This window comes from Pyrgilauda ruficollis, unplaced genomic scaffold, assembly GCF_017590135.1.
Source record: "Pyrgilauda ruficollis isolate IOZ18807 unplaced genomic scaffold, ASM1759013v1 scaffold41, whole genome shotgun sequence".
In the NCBI taxonomy this organism is placed as follows: Eukaryota; Metazoa; Chordata; class Aves; order Passeriformes; family Passeridae; genus Pyrgilauda; species Pyrgilauda ruficollis.
In genome coordinates this window covers 1,357,062-1,382,670 of record NW_024525601.1, presented here as the reverse complement: position 1 = coordinate 1,382,670, position 25,609 = coordinate 1,357,062, and positions in this window count along the sequence as shown.

Here is a 25,609-nt window from a genome sequence, read left to right as displayed (position 1 = left end):
AGGAGTCAAAAAAATCAGTTCAAAGTATTAGATCAAGTTCATATGTTTTGTCTAACTTATCTAGGACTAGGTGGAGGGAAATTTCAGTACCAGGCAAGACCTTTGGGAAGCTGATATTTTCTATGTGGACTCCAGTATTTATGTTTCTTTGGGTACAAGCTACAGCTTTCATTTTTACAACTAGCTAGGGATAATAGTCACCTATGAATTCAAAGGCTCTGATAGTTTCCTGGCTTTGAAGGGCAGTGTAATCACTGACTGAACTGTGAAGAGCATTTGCAAAGCAGGAAAGCTGATATTTTACCACTTTCAACCTTAGGTAATACGCATTGCCTAAAGTGGTTACCCAACATTCAAACAAGAGTTGTAAAATGACTCTTAAACATTAATTGTAAAAGTTATAAAGAATTTTCTTCTGTGTTGTAAGTGTACTTCAAACTTCTAAGCACTTTATTTTTGTGTTAAATTGTCTCAAGAAGAAGCAACAGTATTCTTTTCTTTGTAGTTGCTTCAGAATTTATTGTAGACACAAAGTATTCTGAAGGTTAACTTTCTGCAGTTCTTGGAAATATTGTGCTTTACAAGTGGGTAGCAGAAAATAATTGCACGCAAGGTGGACTTACCACTTCCCAGCTTGTCATTCTAAGCCCTCTTCCTTCTGTTGATTTTCCTGTTAAACGGTTTGTGAAAGATTAACAGCCTAGAGAGTTTAAGCTGTTTCTATAGCTTATCTGTCATCACCAGCAACTGATGACAACTTCTCGATGTTTAAATGGTTGCTAAGGTTTCTTGCCAGGGCATTCTTCCCAGTTCTGTAGTTATTTTAAAGAATTACTTCCATGTCTCTATTTTCTAAAGAAAAGTGTCCTGCCATGTGATGGTTGCTCTTTTTTCAGAATATGAAGGTTTATTAATCTTCTTGTATTATGCCTTCTTTAAAAACCCAAACTAACCCAAACCACTGCCCTATCCCAAGCCTAAGGCCAAAAAGCCTAAAGCCACTTATCCTAACTACAGGTAAGCCAATGTAAGTCAGCATCCAAAAGTACTCCTGAGAGTACTACAATCCTTAATTCTGTGAAACAGAGCACATGATGATCTTTATTCACTCTATCATTTTAATTTTTGGCTGTTTTTTTAAGATTTGTTGAAAAACCAGTCTGATGATCCACTCTCAATACTTAATATTCCTGTAGACAGTGCTCCCTTAGAGTCCCTGGAGTCTGAGTGTATGTGGTAATCTTGACTTTCCTCCACAATAAAACCTGCATACAAAACAAAACAAAACAAAACAAAACAAAACAAAACAAAACAAAACAAAACAAATCCCAGTCTCCCAAAAAACAAACTGAAAAATAACCACAAACTAGTAAGAAGACCTGGAATGCACTGAGTTAGGGCCATAATGCATTCATAAAAGTAGCTTGAACTTTCATGACCTTTTGATATTTGCCTAGGAGAATTAACTCAAAACCACACATTTCGAAAAATTGTAAATAAAGATTACCTAAGGGGATATATTTGTTATTTTCTGAGGTTAGAACTTCAAGGAATAATTTAAAACCAAAATAAAAACCAAACCAACAAAAACCCCAGCTACCATGAAAGCAATTCCGAAGGCTGGAAGACTTGCCTTGAGGATAGGGGAGGAAGGCAGAGAATATTAACTGCCTGTACTACCTGTACTCTCATTGTCAGAGGAAAGATTGTTTGTCTTAGTGAATTAATATCCAAAATCCCTATTTGCTACAGATCTGAAGTGTGACCACCTTCATAGTTTAAGCACAGAGGTCCAGTTAACAGTTTACCTATGAAGTGCTTGAACACGGAATTGCAATCTTCCTTCAAACATGATGTGTCCATGAATCTACAGTTTGTTATGTTTTACTGAAGCTCCTTCCTATATTTTCAAGTAAGTTTTGGAGAAATTTTTCACAAAATTTTCACAAATTTTTTTCATATGAATTATGTTGGCATTCTCCCTTCCCCCAGCCAAAAAGAAATCTTGCATTTCTCTTGAGAAAGTATTTATAGTTTCACTGTAAATGATCTGTGGATTTGAACTCCACCAAAATTCTGCTATACAGGGACCAACATATGTATGAGAGGTAGATGTGACATTCAGAAAGCAGTAGAGCAGAATCTTCTGCTCTGTGCTATTATTTTTCATTTTGCTAGTTCATTAATTTTATTTTGCCAAACAGTTTTGCAGAGTCTGTTATGGTTGGACATTCTAGACATTTTAATAAAGCTTTTATTTGGGAAAGACATTTAATGTAAGGAATTATGGTGCTTTTATTTTTAGGTCAGTCACCCTAAGTCATGTAAGGAATTATCATGTTTTTATTTTTAGGTCAGTCACAAAGCTGTCTTTTACAAATGTGCCTAAAAAAAATAACAAGGCAGTTTGAAAAGTCTGTGGAAGCAAAGATCTTCATGTTGTGCTAGAAGGTTGCAAGAGGTTACTGTAGATAAGAAATTTGACCTTCATATAATCATAGACTCACAGAATCATCACCAGATCATCAGAGGAACATTTAGGTTGGAAAAGACCTCTAAGAACTCCACCCTTAAACCAAGCACCCCCTTGTCAGAGCACAGCATGCAGTGTCACATCCCACTTTGTGACAAGATGTAAGGAAGGAGTTTAACACAACCCAGCTCCACTGTGATTTCATTGTGCCATGGTAGCATGTGGCCTCACTTCACCTTAAGATGAGAAATCAACTTTGGGGTTATTTTATTCATCACATTTCCAAGCAATTGAGAATAATTGAGAATAACTATGGATACTTCACATACATGACTTCCTCTTGCTGGTGGGGACCTAATGTTTTTATCTCTTATTTTGTCCCTTATTATGTACTCATTTGTTGTTTTTAACTTTAATGTAAACCAACGCACAACCTGATCCTTAAAATATGGGATCACTGAAGATGAAAGAGCCCAAGACGCAAGAGCCTTTGAATATTTAAGACAAAGTATCTTCTTCCTGAAGTACAAAAGAAAATAAATGATTGTACAAAGTCAACATTAAAATTATTTGTGTTATTAAAAAAAACCAATAATTATTTTATATCTGTGCTGCATATCAGCAGTAAGAGTACTTGACTTGTACAAAATTTCTAAGTTAAGATAATAACCAGGGGAGTAATGAAGATGAAGGGTCAGTGTTGCGTGTATGTTTGAAGAGAGAGAGAAAAATAAAACTTACTGGGAAAGATTTTAGGAGAAAAAAGGAGAAATTAAAATTATGCTGGTACCTAAAGAAAGAATCTAAATTAGTAGGATATATAAAAGAAAAAATACAGAGTGTCATTCATTCAAGTTGGCAGGTGCTCTCTCTGATCTTCAAAAGAGGTTGGATTAGGAAAGCAGGGGATTATCAAAGGCTCAGGAAATACGCAGGGGTTAAAAGTGAAATTTTAAATAAGAGCTTCACTTCCTCAGTAAATATTTAGGTATTTTGATTTTCCTTAGAAGCACATTGCAGTCATATTTTTTTTATGAAGAAATATTTGAATTAAAAAATATGAACACTTTGGTACAACAATGAGAAAGCTAAACAGTTTCAATTTGAGAAAGCATATTTGCTAGCAAGAAACCTGTAGAAAGTGCACTCTATTAGATATTCTATTACCTTCTCAGGTATAGCAATTCTATTATATTGTTATTCCAAGATACTTGGTATGTTTTCATATAAACGACTTATTTGGAAAAAAATCTTGTGCCACCTGGGCTATTGAGGAGCATAGTTAGATTTTAAACACTTACTTGACAGCATTTCTACAGTAAAGTGGAATAGGTACCTGGATATGAATATTCTAGGTGAAGTGCTGGGGAACAATATAGAATAATTTGCTAATATTTCTTGATTGGTCAAGTAGCATTTTCCATTATTGCACTGTCAAAGGAAAGGATATTTAGGGTAAAGGGAAAAGGTATTCATCAACTTAAGAGAAAAAGAACTCTCAAGAAAAGGAGTAGAGGATAATGAACAATTTAACACAGCTATTCATGGCCTGGTGACTAAAGCTTTTGCTTTTTTGTATACATGCAGGGAAATGTGGAGAACATTCTATATACTGTGGAGCTTTCAGGACTGCCTGGGGATGCTGACTTTGCTCTTTTGCTGACGCCTTCAGATCCTTTAATGGATGATTAATGGCCAAAGTCACTTTTCAGTAGATCTGAGGCAGTATTTCAGGAGAAGAAGAAAAATATATTCAGAAAATATATTGTGTAACCACAGAAGATGAAACTCCTGTATGCATGCATGTCCACATCAGAAGTGGACTTCTATTTTTCAGTCATCTGAGTGAAAAATAGTAAGACCTTCACTTTTTCCTCAGAGACAGGAAATTGTCAATCTGGCTGCCCTTCTTGGCAGCAAGCTTTTTGATCAGTAGCCTAAAAAGACACAGAATTTCCAGAATTTTCCGTTTTGTTTCAAAATTAAAGGAAAGATTACATGTCTGTGTGGTTCAAACCCTGCTGGCAACCAAGCCCCGCTCAACTACTCACTCACTGCCCCTGAAGCAGGATGGGAGAGAATTGGAAGAGTGAAAATGAGAAAACTCATGGGAGAAAGACCCTTTAATGGAGAAAGCAAAAGTCACACACCTAAGCAAAGCAAAACAAGGAATTATTTCACCTCTTCCTGTTGGCAGGCAGGTGTTCAGCCATCCCCAGGACAGCAGGGCCCTGTTGTGCATAATGGTGACTTGGGGGACGTTACCACATAAATGTTCTTTCTCCCTTACTTCTTTCTTCCCCACTATTTATATGCTGAACATGATGCCATATGGTATGGAATGTCCTTGGGTCAGATGGGGTCAGCTGTCCTGGCTGTGTCCTCTCCCAGCTTCTTGTGCACCCCAAACATGCTCACTGGTGAGGTGGTATGACAAGCAAAAAAGGCATTGGCTCCGTGCTAGCCCTGCTTGGCAGCAACAAAAACATCCCTGAATTATCAACACTGTTTTCAGCACAAATCCAAAGCATGGCCTCATGTCAGCTGCTGTGAAGAAAATTAACTCTAACCCAGCCAAAACAAGCACAATGTTTCTTTGTAACCGCTGCATTATTTTAAGAACAAGATTGTAAAATCCCAGCACTGAGGAGAAAAAAATTACATTGAAGCTACAAAATTGCATTGGAACAAGCGCAATTTTGCAGTTGCTATGGAACAGGAGTTCCGGGTCTGACCTAGGACACTTTTTGTAAGTGACATCTTTACTTTGTGTAAACAGACTCACTTTTAAAGAAGGCTTATGTGGTAGGTTTTATTATTTTTCTTCTTCAGGATGGGCAGTATCATTCACCCACTCTTTCAAGCAGAAGTTGGAAAAGAACAGAAGAATTGTGTTCTGGAAGTGAAGAGAAAGAGTAGTGATACCTTTGCCTTGAAATTAGGCAGTGCTTTTTTGGGAGTTTAGCAGGGTCAAGCTCTTCACAGGTGAAGGTGGAAAGAAAAAGATATCACAGTGATGCCTTCTGTCATCCCCTATTCTTCCATCATCGGGGAAATGCTCCCGCTGGAGGTGTGCAGTGCAGCTATGGCAGGGCACCTGTCTACCTGCCTGTCTTTTCTCTACAACTGAGGAGCTGCCAGACTGTGAACACCCTGGAAATATTTTCAAGGATTGGAAAAAAAATGGTATCAGCATCATATTGTAATGATTTTGTACCTAATATCTTACATATGGTTCTGATCTATGGAGAGATAAATGTCACTGTTCAAGCAGAGTATTGAAAAATGGGATTATAAGGCTGTGATTTTACAGATGCCTACATTTGTGCCAACCTCAGGAGATACTTGGCACACACATCAGCATATATCTATGTGGTGGTTACTGAAGCCCCTGGTGTGTGGCTTTGAAATTGTATGCTGCACCCTTGCTGAGCCTACAGGAAATCCTGGAGGTTGGTATCAATGTTTGAAGACTTTAAAAAGGAGGGGGCGGGGAAGGAAAAGAAAAATACAGTGAAAAACAGGGAGCCAAAATCAATACTAGTTATCCACTTAGCCTTTCATCCATGAATTCTTATGTCACAAATTAGCTTAATCACATGTATTCCAGCTGTTCATTTTGTAAAACAAATGTTATTTCTCTGAAAAATCACTGGTGCCAGGCAAAGGGATATGAGACATGCACTGAAGGGAGCAATGGAAACAAGGACCACTGAGTTCTCTCTCATAAACAAGATCCCATATAATCCTTTCCCCAATCTAACTGGAGGATCCTGTAAAGCTTGCTAAGCCTCCCTTCTTTCCTACTGTTTGATGATTGAAAAAGAGTTTTACACTCCCTTACAAAACACACACGAAGCCTGGCCCAGGCAGGCTTCCTCCCTACACCTTCCCGAGCGCTTTCCAGGGGAGCCTGCAGAGCCAGGCAGCTGAGTGATATCCCACTGTGCTCCTCTGGTGCCTCCTCCCGCCCCAGCCACTGCGCTGCTTCCTGTAGACGTCTGAAGTTATTGTTTCTGACATCCCACTTAAAACATTTATTCTCTGAGAAAGATCTTGAAAGCAATTTTGTAAAGCTCTTGCACTAGCAGCTGCCTCACTGCAGCAATGTGTTTTGAGAGCTGAACTCAGCCACCAGATATTGTCTTTATGTTGTCCTGTCCCTGGTTGCAGCTGGATTAGCACTTTCTTATTGTTATTGGTACAGCTGGAAGACATAGCTGGAGTGTGCAGATAACCAGCAAATTAAAACAAACAATTGCTATTCCAGAAAGGAGCTATATTTAAGTGTTTATTTGATAAGAGAGAAACTTTTTCTCCCAACAGAAAATTTCTTTAAAGAAAAGATACTACAGGCTTGCTGAATTTTGTGCCATTCTTTTATTGCAGTTTTCTCTCAGGAAATATTCCATGGCTTATTAATATTTTCAAAAGCTTTAATTTCTGTCTAGAATTCCTTCTAATCAAACATTTTGAGGATAAAAGTCTTAAGAGAAAAGAGTGACTGGGTGGGTTTTTTTTATTTCTGCTACCCTGACGAAACAGATGAAGGCTGAGTCACTGACAGGCCAAAAACCTGTTCAAAGGGACTTCATCAAACCAGAAGGGCTTCCTAGTGAGCAGATACATAAACATGATGCTTGTTAAGAAATATTAGAAAAAAATACCTTAAAAGTATAGTAGAAACACTGATGCATTGCCTCCTTCTAGGTGGTACTGTCCACAGATGAAGGAAAAATTCAGTTCATTACTAGGTGGTACACATGCTGGAAAGATAGGAGGGCAGGGCTAAAGAAATAGGAGGAGTGGATGGAAGTGATTGCAGTACAACAGCAAGGCAGGAAGGCAGGCCACAACAGCCAGGCAGAAGGTGCTGTAGAGTAGTTGCTACTTTCTCTCTCTTGACAACTCTGTAACACAGCACAGTGCTCTTACACCACCAGAAAGAGCACCTAAAACCATTAACCATCCATGAAAACACCTGAAAACAGCAGAGACAACCCAATGTGTCATGTAAAATGTAGCAACATGAATGAGGTATCTGCAAAGCATTTGCATCCAAGTAGGACACAATCTTCAGAGGATAATCAAATTGTAGGAAAATTCAGGTTGGAAGGACCCTCTGGGGGTCCCCATTCCAAAGCTTTCTGAAAATATCCACAGACCAACTGCAGTCTTCCCACACAACATGAGCCAATGCCTGTCTGTCCTCACAGAGAAAGTTTGCCTTATCTCCAGTCTAAACCTCACTTCTTTCAAGTTATTTCTGTTTTCTCCCATCCTCTTATCGAACACTACTGTGAGAAGCCTGACACCATCAATTGCACCCAGCAGATCTGTCCTTCCCTGATCCGTCCACCTCTGGACTGTGTAAATTCAGAAACTCCTCCATGTCACATGTCCTTGTTCAGTTCCTCATGGTCCCTGCTGCCCCCCTCCTTGAGCCCACCTAGGTCTCTGAATGGCAGCTCTTTCCCTGAATACATTGACTGCCTTCCCCAGCCCCAATCCAGTTTTGTGGCACCTGCAATGCTAAGGATATTGTGCTCTATTGCCTTCTTTAGATCATTAACCAATGTGTAATACAGGAAAGGACCCATCAAAGATCCCTGTGGTACTCTGTAAGTTACTGAGCACTGCCCACACATCTCTACTCTCAAATTGTCTATCTGTACAGTTTTTCACCAATCTATTTGTCCACCGATCCAGACCATAAGTTCCCAACTTGTATACAAAATGGTTATGGGAGACATTGCTAAAAGCCATGCTAAGTGCTAAGTAAATCCCATCCACTACTCTTCTCCAGTTGTTCAGGTATTACAGAATCAGAACATTCTGAGCTGGAAGGGATCCACAAATATCATTGAGTCAAAGCCTTAAATGAATGGCCTGTGTTATGATTTACCTGTGCCAATCTCTGCTGACAATTCCTAGTCACTGTCTTTTCTTCTCCACATGGAAGGAGACTGTAGGAGGACTCACTCCATAAACTGTGAAGTTATCTGCATCAAGAAGTTATTCCCAATACCCACCAGACACCTTTGATGGTTTAGGTGCCATTTGGTGTTGCCCTTTCAGGATCTGGCAGACCCCAGCAAGCACCAGGGTCTGTGGTGCAGTGACTTTCATGAACTGTTTAAAGAGGGTGTCAACAACTTTTTCTTCCAGATTGGATGGTTTGTGAAAAACTGACACTTTAAAGACACCTTTCCTGGCCTCTCTGCTGATCCTGACCTGCAACTTTCACTCAGATTTCTCTCCATCATGTACAGTAGCTGCACGTATCCAAGCGGCTCCTGCTCCTAGGGGTCAGCATCCTCCCTTGTGCCCTTTCCCTGCTTGTCTTTCCTTCTGTACGTACATTAGCGGCTGGTGTTCCTTCACCCTCTTTGACCATTCCTGAGCTCTCTCTTGTTCCCATTGTCCTTCATCTATTGTTTTCTACCTCTGTCTACTGTCTTCTTTTTAATTGTGGTCTGCAATCTTCCTCTCCCATCATTCCTTGTTTCAATGCCTCCTTACCAGCTTGGCCAGTCTGTTGGCAAAGGTGTCCTTGCTCCACTTTCTCAGGTGGATACCATCTGTTTCTAGCAGTCTGCTGTCTTCAGAGAGGAGTCCATGGCTGTAAAAGTCATTTCCCTGAGGATGAGACCTCCTGTCTGAGGAGGTGCTGACCTGGAAATCTGCAGATCTCGCTCTGGATCAAAACCTCTTCTGTGCTGGAAGAGTTGGGCCTGTGGATGATGGGCACTGTGCCCTGTGGGGCATCACCTCCATGGACTGGACCCTTGGTGCCTTCATCCATTTCCAGTCCCCTTCTGTGCATCTGTTCACACATGCTGCTGTGCCTGCCTGCTGTGTTGTGATTGATCACCAGGTAACTTCTTTCATTTGTGGAAGCATAATCATAACGGCTGACATGTACAACAGACCATGTGAGGACACAAATTCTGTGTGATATAAACATTCTGTAGCTATTTCCATAGACAAAGAGAAACACATTTGCTACACACTGAGTTTCAATAGGGAACTAAATTGTCTTGCTGTGAAGCTCAGCTTGGCAATAGAGTTGGGATATTCAACTGGTAATGCCAAAAGAAAGGAAGCAGTGTGGAAATGACTTCCTAACTTGGAAGCAGAGGATAAAGTCAATGCTTTTCAAGTACAAAGAGAAAAAACAGCAAAAAGGTAATGTATGAAGGTTTTCAGATTTACGTAAAAAGATCAGTGTTATAACTGTTATTTTCTCTTGCAAATGTTTAACAGACATGAAGCAGGCAGTAGCAATTAATTAAAACCTTTGGGTCTAAGTGTGAATGTCATTCATAAGCTGGCTCATTTTAGTACACAAACAAGAATATGAAGCAAAACAAAAGTAAATCTCTGCAGTATCTAAGCTACTATTACTTCTAATTAAAAACGGTTTTCCCCTTATTATTGATCAATGTGATGTATGCCACAACTCACATTTCAATATTTTTAAAAAATTGGTAATTTCCTTGCCAATCAGCCAATTGTTGGCTCGTTAATCTCTTTATTTTTGTTGTTGTTTTTAAAACACCATTTCTATCAATCAAGGCACTCAAGTACAGTTTTAATTGGTGTGAGTACCCAAGAACAGGAAACGAACATAAACTCTCAGCTAGATGAATTTGAAGAGAATGCATATGAAGACTGGAATTTCTTGCCATCCTAACTCAAAGATTCTGTTTAGAAGCTGCTGTCCATCAGAGAGGTGAGGAATATTTCATTGTGCTTGCTTTATAAATGAATTCTGCAACTTCACTTTCGACCAGCAGACTGTTTTTTCTTACTGATTCCCTTTCTGTTCTCTTTTTTAACAAGAAATTGCAATACAATTTAGTGCTTTTTAAGTACAGGTCAGCCCTTGGTAAGTACAGTTCTTGCACAGGGTAAGCATTTGCACGTAGTACTTGATTTTTGTCTGAGCTCTTTTGCATTATTGTGCTGTGGCAGCATTAAAGGCCTGAACACAGCCAGGGGCCCTCTGGGATGTATGTTTTACAAAATACATTTTAACTGATGATTACTGGATGAAAGAACGCACTGCCATCTGTTATATTCTATAGATAGTGCAACTTACAATATCCCTCAGAGCTCTATAATAGAACTGGATCTTGTAAACTGATAAATAATATTCTACAGCATCTCATGTCCCAAACTTGCTGTGTGTGATTTTTTGCAAAAAGCAATTGAATGAACTCATTACTTGTAAAACCTTCAATTGTAAAAAAAAAAAAAGAAAATATGTGAAAAAATATGGTTTCTACAACATCTCATGTCCTAAACTTGGTGTGTGTGATTTTTTGCAAAAAGCAGTTGAATGAACTCATTACTTGCAAAACCTTCAATTGTAAAAAAAAAAAGAAAATACGTGAAAAAATATGGAAGCACAATAAAGAGTGAAATGATAGTGCTACATTTAAAATATTTTCAAAAGGGAACATGGCACATATGTGTATCCAAGTATTTATTTTTAATTTATTTGAAGTACTAGTAATCTAATCAAAGGACAGCAAATAGCTGTTATCAGTCAATATTAATGGTTTTACAATGTAAAAATACAAAACTTAATCAACAAAAACTTCAGAACTGTTGTTCTGGAAAGTTTATTGCTGTCTCACTCCTTACCTTGCTGTGATGCTCACCCTTCCTGTGTGCCATTAAGATGAGAGAATGACATTTTGAGTCCCTTCAAGAGGAAATGGGGAGGATTACAAGCTGTTCATATTCCTCCCCAGTCTTGTGTGGGCCATTTTTGTGCTGCTTTACTGTTTTCTTCTTTTACCTTTGCCTCTTTTTGTCTCTCAGGGGCTCCCAGCTGGAACCAGAGAGTGGCAGAGTTGCCTGGCCCAGCCCCAGCTGACCTCAAGGGCTGCTCTTTGTCACCTGCTGAGCCTCCAGCTGGTCACTGGGGCCAGGGCTGCCCTGGAGGTCACAGGATGAAGCTAAACTGGGCAGGCCACAGGCACTGCTCCTCTTGACAACTGGCAAAGCAGGCTGAGGCCACGGCGAGCCAGGATGAACTCTACTGCCAGGGTGGTACAAGGTCTGCAAAATGATGTACTGGGATACATAAAGAAAACTCTGACCAATTGCCATCATTCAGAGCAGGTAAACAGGGTATGTGAGGATAGTGATTTCTTCACAAATTATGATAGATTTTATAAATTACATATCATTTATTCATCTAAGTATAATGAAAATATAATAATGTATAATAATATTAGCATAATTCCTTTTTTCCTTTCAAAGGTCTCCTGAACTAATGTCTGTAATTTTTGTTATTTTCAAGAAGGAACCTTTCACCTAATAATGGTTTGCAGTTTTTATCCTCTCCTTAGGTGCTATTTAAATGCTTAGCTGTACATATTACAATTAAACATGATATCTCACAAAAACCTAGGGCACGGATAGCAGGCAGCTTCAAGACTGGGCCTCCAATGAAGAGCTGAATTCTCCCTTATAGCACTGAATTAGCAAATTCAGGTTCTCAGAAGTCCAAATATGTTCTTATGTTCTCAGAAACTGGCAAATGGGAGGGTTCATTAATGAGCAAGTGAGTTTTATACAGTTTTAATGAATTCTTCTGAGACCTTTTCTTTCTGTCAGAGAAAACACTTACTTTTCCCCCCTTGCTTTCTCATATTCTGTGGCTGAAAAAGTCAATATCTCTCAAATCTTACAGTTTCTCATGCATCCCATCTCAATGCATGGTTTATTCCCCTGGAGAGGGTCTGTTTCTTTAGATTGCTGTTCGTGCAGTAGAAAACACACACACACAGATACTTGCTCTCTTCTTGACATTCACTACTATTCTCTCTGCATTATAAACAAACCAGCTTCCAGCTTTAAAAAAGAGATTTCCTTGTGGAAAGAATATTTTCCTCCTGCAGTGTGCAGCAGGAATTATGACATCTTCTGTGAGCTCTTTCTGTGAGGAAGAAAAGTGGGGTGGGTAATATGGCCTACCACTGATTTAGAGATGGTTAAAAACATCCAAAATTACCTGCAAAAGGGGTTGATGACATTTTAGGTGAACACAAAAACCTCAGAAATTTCAGGCTCAGACAGAAGAAAACAGAAGGAAGAAATATTTTTTAAAAATTATACCAACTGTGAAGAAAAAAAATCTGGAAATGAGAATATTTCTCAGAGCATTAGCTTGGTTAATTTCTTTCTGATATTCCCCACATTTTCCTAAGCGGCAGCTGAATTTTAAAAGCACTGTGATGTTTCTTTTCTCTGTCTTTTATGTGGATGGTGTTCATATGGTTAAGGCACAGCTCAATGGGACTTGCTGTACAAAACAGATTTGAAAGACAGAAGGGAGATAAATCCATTAAGTAGGGTGTTCTTTGCTTCTCTAAACCACTGGAAAGCGCCAGGAATTTCTAAGGGCCATGAGTTAGATGGCCAATATCCTAAATAAGTCTTCCATATGTTTGTGTATATATTCAAATCCCTGCTACAGACTGAAAATACAAAATGATTTTAAAGTCATTCCTTTTTTTTTCAGTCACCATATAAATATATCCCTAGCTCCAGCTAAAGCAGAATAGGCAGCCTTACAAATTTTTGAGGCTGACCACTGACAATCCTGCACTTTGGACAGTGACTCAGTGATTTCCAGGCCTTCTTGGCACCTAGAAAGGCAAGTTTCATTTGTGGCCCTGACAGTGTTTGAGGCAGGCAGCTGTACTCTTTACATGTATATACTAAGAATAACTTCAAACAAGGTTAAAGTGGACTAGAAGAAGCTGAAATACTATCATTAGACTTGTAGTGGTTTATATGTTTTCTTTTCTAGCAGCTCCAGCCCTTCTCAAGAGGCTGCTCTAGGTCACCTGCCAATTCCTTCCCTCAGCTGGCTTTTTTACCCACATAGCATGTGCAGGGTTTACACCAAAACAACAGGGCAACAGCCCCCTCACTAGCAGACAGATATTTAATCAGGTCAGGCCAAGACATGTCCTGAGATCCTGCTCTGTCAGGTCAGTAGCAAACCATGGCCTTTTGCTTGTACTGCCTCCATCACAGATTTTATGCTTGGTTAACAACACTGTCTTATAAAAAAGGAAAAAGAAAATATGGTTCAAATAGAATGGACTAAAATGTAAATTATTTGAGCTCTGATAATACTTCTATGTGAGATATAGAGTAGGTTGAGGCCAGCTAGTCTAGAGATGAGAAATCATGCTGGACTTATTTCAAGTGTGTGGTATCGATGAAATGAAGGAAAATTGTCTATTTTCTTAGTTAATATAAAAACCACATCTACCAGGATTTTTCTAAAAAGAAAGAAGTACACTATACAAGCTTACCAAATTCTTTGTCCTTGTTTTAACCACAAACAGGTGACATGAACAAGTTAATATGGTTCCAAAAGAATTAGATCTTACAAGACTTTTCTTTTAAAGTGCTAAAAGAAAATTTGTCTTATGACAAGGCAGAGATGAAGATAAGGGAGTCAGAAAAAAGAAGTGTTACATCCCATATAGGTTGAAAATCTAAATACTGGAGAATTTTGAAGCAAAGAAGGGTACACATGCAGATCTTGTCATCTTTGTTAGGCTTCTCCCTAAACAAAATTTACTGCAGTGCATTTTGCAACTCATAGAAGCAAGTGTAGTCCAAAGAGGCTGAGCACATAAGGAAATGCAGTTCTGTTAGTCGTGATAATGCCTTAAGATTTATCCTTTATAGTTTTCAAATCCTGCGCTGCATTAGTGCGTAACTCTAAACTTCATATAAAGTGTTAACTACCATCTTCACACTTTGGTCAGACAAACAATTCCTCTGGGCCTGGAACCCAAGGACATCCTACAGCCTCAGGTCCCAAAAAATACAAACAAAAGTGAATTGAGGGGGAAACTGGGGACATATGACTTCATAACCTGAAGCTGGAAATGGAGAATTAACCCCTGATATGTAAATGGCCCAAACGTATATCTGTGTGAAAAACTTGTAACCATTGTCCATCTTGGGTGTAGCCTCTGCTCTAGGTAGCCACTCCAAGGCATCAATGATAAAAATATTTTCTGGTTAATGTATTTCAGTTTTCATCCTAATGTTTGCATAGGTCTAGTTTACACTAAACAGTGCCATAAATCAGGATTTTCTGTGGAAAGCAGAAACTTTCTATACATACATAGAGGAAGGTTATTTCAAAGTTTTTGGTAACAGAGGCCCTTTCCTCTAAAGGTGCTGCCAGCACTGTAAGATACATATAAGTCACATGCAGCACAGTAAATTCCAAATGTTAATGTGAACTATTTATATCTCAAGTGGTGTAAGTAGAAGTCAGAGTTCACAAGAGGTCTGAGAAAAGTAAGTTTTCTATGTTACTGAAATGCAGTGAATTGGGAGCTCATAATTCTCTTAGACACCTGAGCTCACAGATTTTAGTCTCCTCTGGGGAGAAGCAGATTCTGTTCTCAGCCAACTCCCTATTTTCAGGGCTTTTTTTGTCCAATGCAAGGCTAGCAAATACCCTGCTGGCAAAATCTTTATTTTCTCACTGTAAATGTCTTAAAAATTCCTCAAGGCTTTCCTCATCACTTCAGCATCCTCTTGCTGTCAAAGCTTTATTTATTGCTTTTGCCACACAATTACTCTCATTGTCTCTTGTTTCACACCCAATATTTGGACTAAAATAAGGCAGTATCTTCCCCCTTGCTAATGATAAACTTCTGCTTAATATTTCACCTGTGAGAGTGCGACACTGAGAGGATTCACCCTGCTGAAATCTCTGGTGACTTGCTCCTTATCTCTTTCAACAGGGATACACCACTACTGCATGTCCTGCTCATCAGTGCCTTGCTCTGAACACCTTAATTTTGGTTCTGTGCCTTGAGTCATAGGTAAGACCCAGTGGTTGGAAATCAGGGTGAATCACCCCACGGGTGTCTGGTGGCATTGGTGATGCCACCTGGCTGCCAGCTTCCAGTCAAGGAAGGCTGTGGCCTCGAGTGGAAAAATGATGTAAATCCAAGCAGATGTCTTGAGCAAAAGAAATTATCTCAAATGCATCTAGCTCCTGATGTGTCAGCATTGGGTCTTTCCTGCAGTATTATAGGGCATTTGCCTGGCCATTTACCTAAAAACGACCTTTGAGTCATACCTGGGCCTGTGGCAGGAGGAAGACAAATGGTGTTCTAATTACAAGACAAGTGGAAGGCTTCCTGGCAGAGAGTAATGTTTGTTTAAGAAATGACCCTCTCAATCTATCTGTAATAGAATCTTTAATAGAATAAGTTAGATTTCCTGAGTCCTTAGAAGCTTTCCCAGGTAAGGGTCTTGTGGGAATGAGTCAACACTCAAATCTTCATGAAAACAGCTGCTCAAAATCTGCATTTTCACTAATTAAGGTCCCTTATTAAGTGTGTCACAATCTGTTCTTATTCTTTTGTACCCTGCCACAAGGAGGTAGAGGTGACTGCTGCTTAGAAAATGAAGTACAATTTTCCCTTTTCCTAAGTTGGAACTTCTGGATATTTTTAAGATTGTGACCCCCTGTCATTTTCCTCCTGTCAGTGAGACAAATTTTCTTTTATCTTTCATAGACTGTCAGGCAGAGGTTCATAAACCTACTCAGATTGCTTTGCTCAAGAATATCTGTCAGACACACAGCCAACATAGATTATTGTATTTTTATTGGATTGAACAGATCTGCGGCACCAGAAGCACTCTTGTCAGCAGTCTTCATGCTTTTTAAAGTAGATTTAGAATTGACACAATGTCTCCACATTTCAGATTCTATTTTATTATCTGTAAGGTGTCATTCATTCACCTTCAGTCAGTTCATTTGTATTACACAGACGTGAAATCTCCTGTGATGTCTACAAGTTCAGTTCTTCCAATCTATATCTTGTATCCAATGTGCATCCAACTCTTCTAGGTCAGATTCCTCCACAGAGTAAACACTTTTATGCAAAAGCCTATGTTTTATCTCATCATCAGTTTTAAATAAAACCCTTGCTCTTTCACATATGAATTATACTACACAACTGAACAAGAGAAGCACACATCTACTGCATGCTGAGTGTCTTGAAGCAGATGATCCATGTCCGAGGAGCTGTCTCCATCTCAGAGACTTTTCTCACTTATTCAGCACCTACCTCTTTTGAGTTCTTTGTGGAGCTGGAATTACCTGATTCTATTCATCCAGAGTTCTTCTGGGTCTTTCAAAGATTTTGTAATCCTTATGTAATCCTTCCTGTTAACAACATTTATGCTTTTCTTGGCAAACAAACTTTAAACAGCATCTTCCTTACCTACTATGTATTTTCTTGCTCACCCTTTTTTCTGGGACAGTCTGTTTCTGCATCCTCAATGCATTTTTTTCTCCTTCACCCAATCACAGCAAATGCTGGGGGCATTTTTGGTATTATGGGTGATTATGGTAAAGTACTAAAAAACTTCTTTGCAAAGTAATTGCACTCACTTAAACATTTTTCTTACTTCTTCTTCTGAAAATTACTGATCAGCTCCGACTCAGAAAGTTCAAGAGGTGTGCAGTCAGCTTGGGAAAGGCACAGAACATACCCATCAGTAGTGAAGAGAGAATTCACAGGCTAGTGACCAAAGTAATGTTCCATTAGGGTAAAGTCGATTAAAATAATCTGATTTTAATCACCCAGGTTCTTACAGAGAAGTTGAGTGGTCAACATCAATTCCCACAGACAATGCTGTGTTCCTTCTGTGCTGTGCACGCCGATCCAGGTGCCACATGCCGGTGTGTTCCCATCTCCTGCTGGAGCACTTGACTGCTGGTGCTTTCACAGGGAGTTCATGATGCTCATCATCCTCACACAGGCCTCTGCTTTCTGTGGTGGGAGCCAGTTCTGCTTACTTCTAAATTCCTAAGTTCATTATTGGATATGCAATTTAACAGCAGGTAACACTAAAATCTGGCTTTTGTCTTCTGGCATAAGTGCCTTTCCTCAGCAGTGAGTAAGTTCATAGTAAAAACTGGTGTTTTAAAATTTGAATGCCTGTTTTCCTACCCCCTGTGTTGGATGCGTGTTACAGAAAGAAGGGAAATAGCAGTAACTATGTGACATTAAAAAGCTATTTCTAAAACTGGACAGATAAAGCTTTTAATGTGATGTCACTGTTCAGGTCACCTGATATTGTCTTGCCATAATATCAGGTCTCACTCATTCCAGTGGCTTTAACCCGGAGGGAACACTGCTGGGGGAAGGCTATAAAGTAACAGATTTTAACTCACTGTGGAAAATTTCCCTTAATAATTGCAAACAAGTTGCAGTAACTAGTTGTTAATGCTACAAAAATGTTATTTCACAAGATTTTGACATTTCTATTTCTAATTTCTCTCCTGTAAAGGTTGCTTTTATTATGCCACTGCTTTTAGCATACTGCAAAGAATGGTCATGAAATTAAACTTGTCTAGGTAGCTAGATAAAGTAAAGAATTAATTTTACTTTTGGGGAAGAAAAAAAAGGATTTCGTCTTGCAAAACACTGGATTTATATGTATATATTTACATTTTTTAAGACACAGGTAAGTGTGCTGTCTCTGGATAACATCTCTATGCTTCTGCTTTGGCAGGCCCCTGTATCCTGCAGCCTCTAGGGTATTGAATTAGACACAAAATAATTACTTTTCTGACCCTTTGGGCTCTAATTGGTTTCCTTTAATGAGTTTAAGAATGCTGGCTTGTACATTTTCTGGGAAGCCCTTCTGGTATAGATGGTGTGTGTCTGCCTTTCAGGGACAGATGCTTGAATAGTCAAAGTACTGTCTGAGCTGACCTTTGCTGAGTTGCACAAAGATGGCATTTCTTGGTTGAAGCAGAGGTAGTGAGTGCTGCAGTAAAATTGAAGGTTAACCAAATTCTCTTTTTCGGTAGTTCCCTTGCTTTCCTTCACTCTTCTATTAATGGTAACAGTTACAAAGCATCTGTATGAATTGGACTTTGCTGGATTCTGCAATTTATCCTGGTACAAACACATCATGGTTGAACAGGAATGTGATAAATTTTACATTATTTACTGTCCAAAATATAGCCATGAAAACCTGTAATTAATGAGATGAGGTGTCTTCAACAGAATGATTCACACTGTAAAATCTGTGGATGTGCTTAATTGTATCTAATTGTATTCTCTTTGACGCACTAAGAAAGCCATGATGATTCCCCCCGCTTTTAGGAGCTGGTTGATGAAGGTATAATTGCTGATGTGCTGACAACCAGCAAAACTAAGTGATAGTGCAATTTGAGCACAGAATTTTCACTATAAACATGCCAATCAGGTTTTACTTAGGTGTATCTGCTAGAATTTCACATAATTGGAATAAATAAGAACAGGGGAAAGGTTGTTTATAAGAGGTGAATATTTTCCTCAGATTTAAATGTACCACACTGCTCCTTTAGGATTTGTAAAGAAGCAGAAATCTTGCTCTTTTATTTATATGAAAATGTAGCAAATTGTAGAAAAATTGTAGCAAAAAAGAGAGAAAGTTTAAAGCAAGTTGGTCCCACTCCCACAATGGCTAATAAATGATAGCAGTCTCTCACATATTGTTTTCAGCACATTTGGTCATTAACTTTATTGGATAAGGAGCTTAGAAATTTGGGCAAGTTTTTATGGAGACCAAAACCTGGGAATCTTAGGCCTCTTTTTGTGTTTTCCCAAATGATGATCTGAAGTCTGTTGTATAGCTTTTTTAAAAGACCTTCACAAGAAAATCAGATTTTCTTTAATCAGGACTTCTCCTTAAAGATGCAAGCTGTTATTGGGAAGATGAACTCCCTTAAAGCTCTGATCTAGAGAACTTTGTCTTAAGCCAATTTAATTAGGATTAGCATATTTATTAAGATTCACTGCCACATTTTTAAGCTGGCATATCTATTTGCATTCTTTAAATATTAACTATCTTGAAAATATGTCTAATTAAATCTATAGTCTAGATTTATATGTTATTTCCCATTAAACTGAGATAAGAAATAGACAAAACATCATGAAGGGGTTTTATCCAGTGAACGGAACCTGGCCCTTCTTCGTTTTTATTTCTGGGTGTGGATCCCCTGAAGGCAGTGAAAATGCTAAATTCAATGGACTTGCTCTTGACTTATATTATTGTGATGGAAGGAGATAATTTAATGATATGGATAACAAAAATAAAGACAACAATGCAAGGGATGCAAAAGGGTCTGAAACTATTCTTCTCTTCTTTGAATAGCAGATACAGAAATCAAAACAAAAACTTGCTCCATGAAGATCTCAAAGATACTGAGATTTTTCTCAGTATTAGCCTTGTCACTTCTGTTTTCTTTGAGATGATTGCAGTTATTAAAAGAGAAAAGACAATCAAGTTTACTTCTATGAGTGTAGTCTTTGAAATCAAAAGAATTACACGGATTTGCTGCAGATGAGTCTCTAGCCTGTGTTGATTCCCTGGATTGATATTCAGATAATTTGCTATTTTTGAGTACACTTTATGATTCAGTCTGGTCTCCATGCTAAAAAATTCAAAGCTGCATTTAAAATAATCAGTCTGCATAATTTGACTTACGTATTTTCTCTCAATGAAACTAACATATACCTCCAAACTAACATATCATGAGACATTTGCTTGGTAGAACTTGTAGTATGACTCATACTCTTCCAAATGCCTATTTTCAGTTGTTTAGGACTTTTTTAATGTTCTAGGTTAGAGCAAGGAAAATACATTAAAAAACTCCTCCTTTTGCTTTGGTGGCCACTATGTACATGCTTTAGAGCTTGACATTGGGAAGAAGTAAACTTTCCTCTGCCATGATAGTCCACTAGCATTTCCCCAAATTATCTTCCTGAAACACTGTGTTGAACATGCCCTGGCCTCCCACGGCTGCATTTATACTGGTAAATTAAAATGTCCAGAAACCTTGCTGGGTTTCCTGTGTGGTCATGCCCACTGTAGGGTGGTGACAATGTTCTCTGCTGCTACCATGGTCTATGCCAATAATTTCTGCATGCCAATGAATCCCAGGCATACTTAGGCTAGAAACCCTGTTTTTCTCCCAATCTGTGCCAGCTGGCTTCAGTGTCTGGGAGTGATGTTGAGCATATTTCATTTATGGCTGGATCCTTTTCCTGGTGGGTATCTGGAGTGGATATAAGATGATATGTTCTGATGCTCAGAATACTTACTGACTGTTCATTTGAATTCAGGTTCATTCAGCAAGAATAGAAAGAATCTTTCCTTTTTTTCCTTTAAAAAGGAAAGAACCTTTCCCTTTTAAAGTTAGGATTGTAACTACCAGATTACATTTTAAGTATTATAATATTTTTCCTGTGACCATGTTTTTCCAACATTTTGAAACACAATTAAGGTGAATGATATTGAAAGTCCATTTTTGCTGAAATTTATATTTTAAATCTTCATTGGCCCATTTAGAGGCCTGTGTACCATGCATAGCCAGAGGAAGAGGTAAACCCCCCCCGCCCCCCTCAATTTTTAGATGGAGAACACATAACCCATCACATTGTATATGCTCCTACATTTATATGAAAAATAACAGGCAATTTAAAACAGATATTACACTGGTAAATGGTCTACTCATGACATAGCATTCATCTAACTACTTTCATAATTCCTTTCACTTCTAATTAGCACAATAATTGCCACTATCTCTAGATCAGTTTTTTTATCCATGCAGTTCAGGATTTTCCTTGACAGTACAAGATAGGGTTTCCAAGGACACTTGGCAGCTGACAGCTACAGAATGCAAGATAAGAGGATGTCAGGCTGATGTCAGTCACCTGGGACATGTGGTCCATTTCTTTGCTATTGAAGGCAATCTTGGGGTTTTTTGGTGATCTTTGCAGCATTGCTTTAAAACAGCTCAGGTGTTTTCATACTCGTTGTGCCTTCTGTTCCCGAGCCTTTCTCAACTCAAAAGCAGAAGGCCTGGATAAATAAAAGTGTGCAATCACCATTCTATGCTACCTTGCTCCTGTCGTGGCATTATCTTGAATATAAACCAATTTTCATCATCTGATATCTTTTCAGAGTGACAGTTTCTTGCAGGTTCTTTTTGTTAGGTGGAAAAAGCCTCTTCTGGTCTCTAACCATTTAGGTTTCCATTTAATACTGCTTATCTGATGACTGATGTCTGCTCCTCAAATATGAAAACAAGCAGTTCTTTGCTGATTCAACTAAACAGTTTACACTCACTAAGACACCCCAGAATAATAGTGTAGATGTAGTTTAGCAGATTATATACTCATTTCCTATGTAACTCAATGGCTGATTCTACTGTAGGGGCCTTTCTTCCACCAGGAATAGTTAATTCCATGGTTATTAGTTAATTCTTGGAGTACAAAGTCTCCATTCAATGGCTGATTCTACTGTAGGGTATTCTTCCACCAGGAATAGTTAATTCCATGGTTATTAGTTAATTCTTGGAGTACAAAGTCTCCAAGACACAAACTGTTTTTCCAGTTCTGTATCTGCCTTATCTATTCATCCTGTAGAAATTATGCACAGGTATGACAGTGTACAAACAGGTTTTTCCATTCTGATGTATTTCACAAATATCTGTTATATGACAACTTTTCAACTGCCAGAAATTGCAGATAATGTGTCTGATCTTGCAGGTACTCTCTATTAACTTTGCAAGTCTTTAGTTGTAATTTTTGTTGGTATTTTTCACTAAAATTCTTAGCCTATGCCAAAATCTAGATCAACCCTTTTCTGGTTCTGGTGACATTTCTCTTCTAAATTTGTTTTCACAAATAAAGATGAAAAGTAAATTAAAGAAAGTGCAGAAATACAGACAACACAGAAAATAATTAATTTACATGAAACTAGCCCAGATTCAATGTCACTGGAATTAAACAGAAGCTGTATAATTTCAAGTGTATTCATCCAAGAGCTATTTCAAATGTGAGTATTTAGTCCAAGTTTTCTAATAAGGAATGGTACTTGTTTTGAGAAAAGAATGTAAATTAAAGTACTACATTTGTTTAATTTAATGTATTACTCATCAATCTAAAAACCCACAAAAAGTCCCAAAAAATGACACCCCAAAACAACAGCAAGATTAAGATAAATAAAATAACAGGAAATGGTACAATGAAGAAAAAGAAATATGTTATCTGAATCTACACAAGAGTAGTGATCTTTATCTGTACAAGAAATCTCTTGGATCTGTATGATGTCATGACGCATCACATCATACAAGAGGCTGAATATATTTTAGTGCACTTTTAGTCTAACTCATGCCACTTATTTAATTTTAAATTCTCACAATATTAATTTTGTTCCCTGAAGAGATTAAAACCTGTATTTCTTGTGAATGTGTGCTTTGTTCTCCATGTTACATCTGTTCAGACCTTAACTTCAACACAAAATTTAATGTTACTTTAATCATGAAAATGTGAATAGAACATTCCTTACAATGCATAGGGTTTAGAAAACGTAAAAGTTTAATGGCTTTCCCCCCCTTTTGTGCAGCTTGAATATATACTTTTTTCAGTTAGTGTTCCTTTGTGGAACACATCCCTTTCTTGTGTGATATTTCTTTTATCATTGAAAGCTTTAAACTGAATATTTTTTAATTAAAATTGAAATGCGTTGATTCAAGGTGCTTCTGTAGTGAGCTGTAGAAACTGTATTTAAGTTAGGTTGTTCCCAAGTCTCATCTCTAGCACAGGCATTTTGACTAGGTTATCTTTCAATGCAAAGTGTTTTGGCCAGGTAATTGTGTAATATTTTGCTTTTCTTCATCAGTGGAGAAGACTACAATTTCCTTGGGAGTATATTCTGGGAGGCAGAATTGACCAAAAGAGAAATGGAGTATAAGGTACTTGAATTATACATAAGGATAAATGGAATGGTGATTCCCAGTGACAGTATTTTATCTTCTGGGTATTTTTCCATGGAATAACTTAATTTTTTGTTGAAGAAAGTGCCTGCTGTCCAGACAACTCTTGCAGCTAGTTTTTTTAATTTTCTGCACCAACAGACAAGGTCAATAAAGGATATTCATCTTCCAAAAGTTCTTTTTTTTTTTTTTTTTTTTTTTTTTAATTAAAATTTCTTCCATTACCCAATATATGTACATCCTTCTCTTGATTTTTAGTTTTTACTTATACTGAGTTTATAAACTTCCTCATTACTTTTTTGGTTTATATAATGATTTACATAGATGCTTTCAATTAGGTTTCCACTGATCTCTCCTTTACCTGTTTTAGTCATTGGTAGCCATATGCTAAAATTGTTGGGACTTCCCATATCAGTTATTCTTGGGCTGCATTTGTATTTCTCATCAGATGTAACATCATTGATTTTCATACAGGGGATCACCAAAGAGTCCAACTGGCTCCTGTACACCCAGCAGTCAATGTTGCAAATGCCCAAATAAATTCAACTTGCCTGACCATTTACTCTGAGTGCCATAGTCATGCCCTTGCTTGTTTCTTTCATGTCATGAAAGCAGAGTTCTAAAATGAAGTAAGAGGCATCCAGCTCTAAGACTGGATTTTTTATATGACACTATACTGGTTCAAATATCTTCTCTCCATGTCTAAATTGAAATGTTTCATCTTTGCAACATGCTTCTCTTGGTTCTATTGATTTTCCACACTCTGTCTGTTCATAAGTCATCTAAAAGTCTTTGTCCTCTAATGTCAAATGTCAGTCACCCTGGCTCATCTCTCTCCTCTCTCACAAGCTCTGAAGTGAATGACTCATGGGTATATTCTCATGACAGCTTGTACTGCTAGCAGGATATCTGAAGGGGAGCTGAAGGAGCTACAAGAGGGTCACATCAGAATCCCTCTTACTGTGACCCCACACTTCAGCGTCTTGCTCCCTTCCCTCTGCGTTGGGCCCAGAGCTGCTCACTTCTCCTGCTGCTCTCTTCAAGAGCTTTAGTTCTTCCAGAGGCCACCAAGAACTCCCATCAGTGAGCTTCATCTCTTGAAACTTTTTTTCCTAAGGATTTCCCTAGTGCAAAAGTCCCTTAATACTTCTGAGATACTTCCTTTTTATTTTCTCATCTGCTCCCCCACCCCTAAAATTTGAAAGCCTTGTTACATTAACTGTAGCCTACATACTAGAATGTGATTGCTTTATCTTCTGATAAGTGCTTGAGAGAAGGGTTAGGCAATCCAAGCCTGCAAAGCTCTGAAATCTCAGAAAAACCATCTTGGGCAAGACACTTATTTCCTGTCCATAAATGTTGTCCTATGTTTAATGGCTGTTCACATGCGACTATGGATGTAGGAAGAAAACACATTCAGATGTTTCAGCTTGTACTTCAATGGCTGATTTCATATTTGATGATTTTGGTTTAGATCCTTGCTCTTCCATGTAATGGAGAACTGAATTGTGTTGGGTGAGGGCAGAACTGAGATACACTGCAGGTGTTGGAACAAGTCCTGTACATTTTTAGGCACAAACCACTCCTGTTAATCCAAGTGTTTCCATGTACAACTGATTTCACCAAAACACATACAAGATTTTGTATGCAAACTAGCTTTAAAAAACTCATCAAGGAGAAGTTCTGTCTTCAAGGCTGACATTGTAATCCATTCAGAGAATTATCTTAACTGCACAAAATTCAGGAAGGTTTTGTTGACTGTTTGTCAGGTGAACAAACAGTGCTCCACTTCGTAGCTGTTTTCTTTCATATCAAGCATTTCAATAGAAAAAAAGGTTTTTGCTATGATTCAGGATACATCATCTTCAGATGTTACTGAGGCAAATTCCCTGGGGATAAAACTTTCAGTAACTCAGTTACAGTTCCAGTTGCAGAGCTATTATAAAAACTCCTTTCAAATATTCAAATATTTCTGGATTGATTTGCACAGAAGTGATGTTCTTCAGGAAAAAAATGTTGCTCATCTTGTGTGGGCAAGAACTGAAAAATACAGCTGTGTTTTTCCCTTTATTGCTGTTAATCACAAACAAAAAGTTATCCTGAGTCAGCGGCACACAGAAATGTTGTTGTGGGTGGCCAAATTTTCCAACATTTTTGAACTGAAAATGTTCCTGTCTGTGATAAAAATAAAGCATTAAAACAACAGGTTTCTAATGCACAGATATCAAGTGCTTAGTAGGATACACCACACGGAAAAGAACAAAAAAAGAGAGAATGTTGCC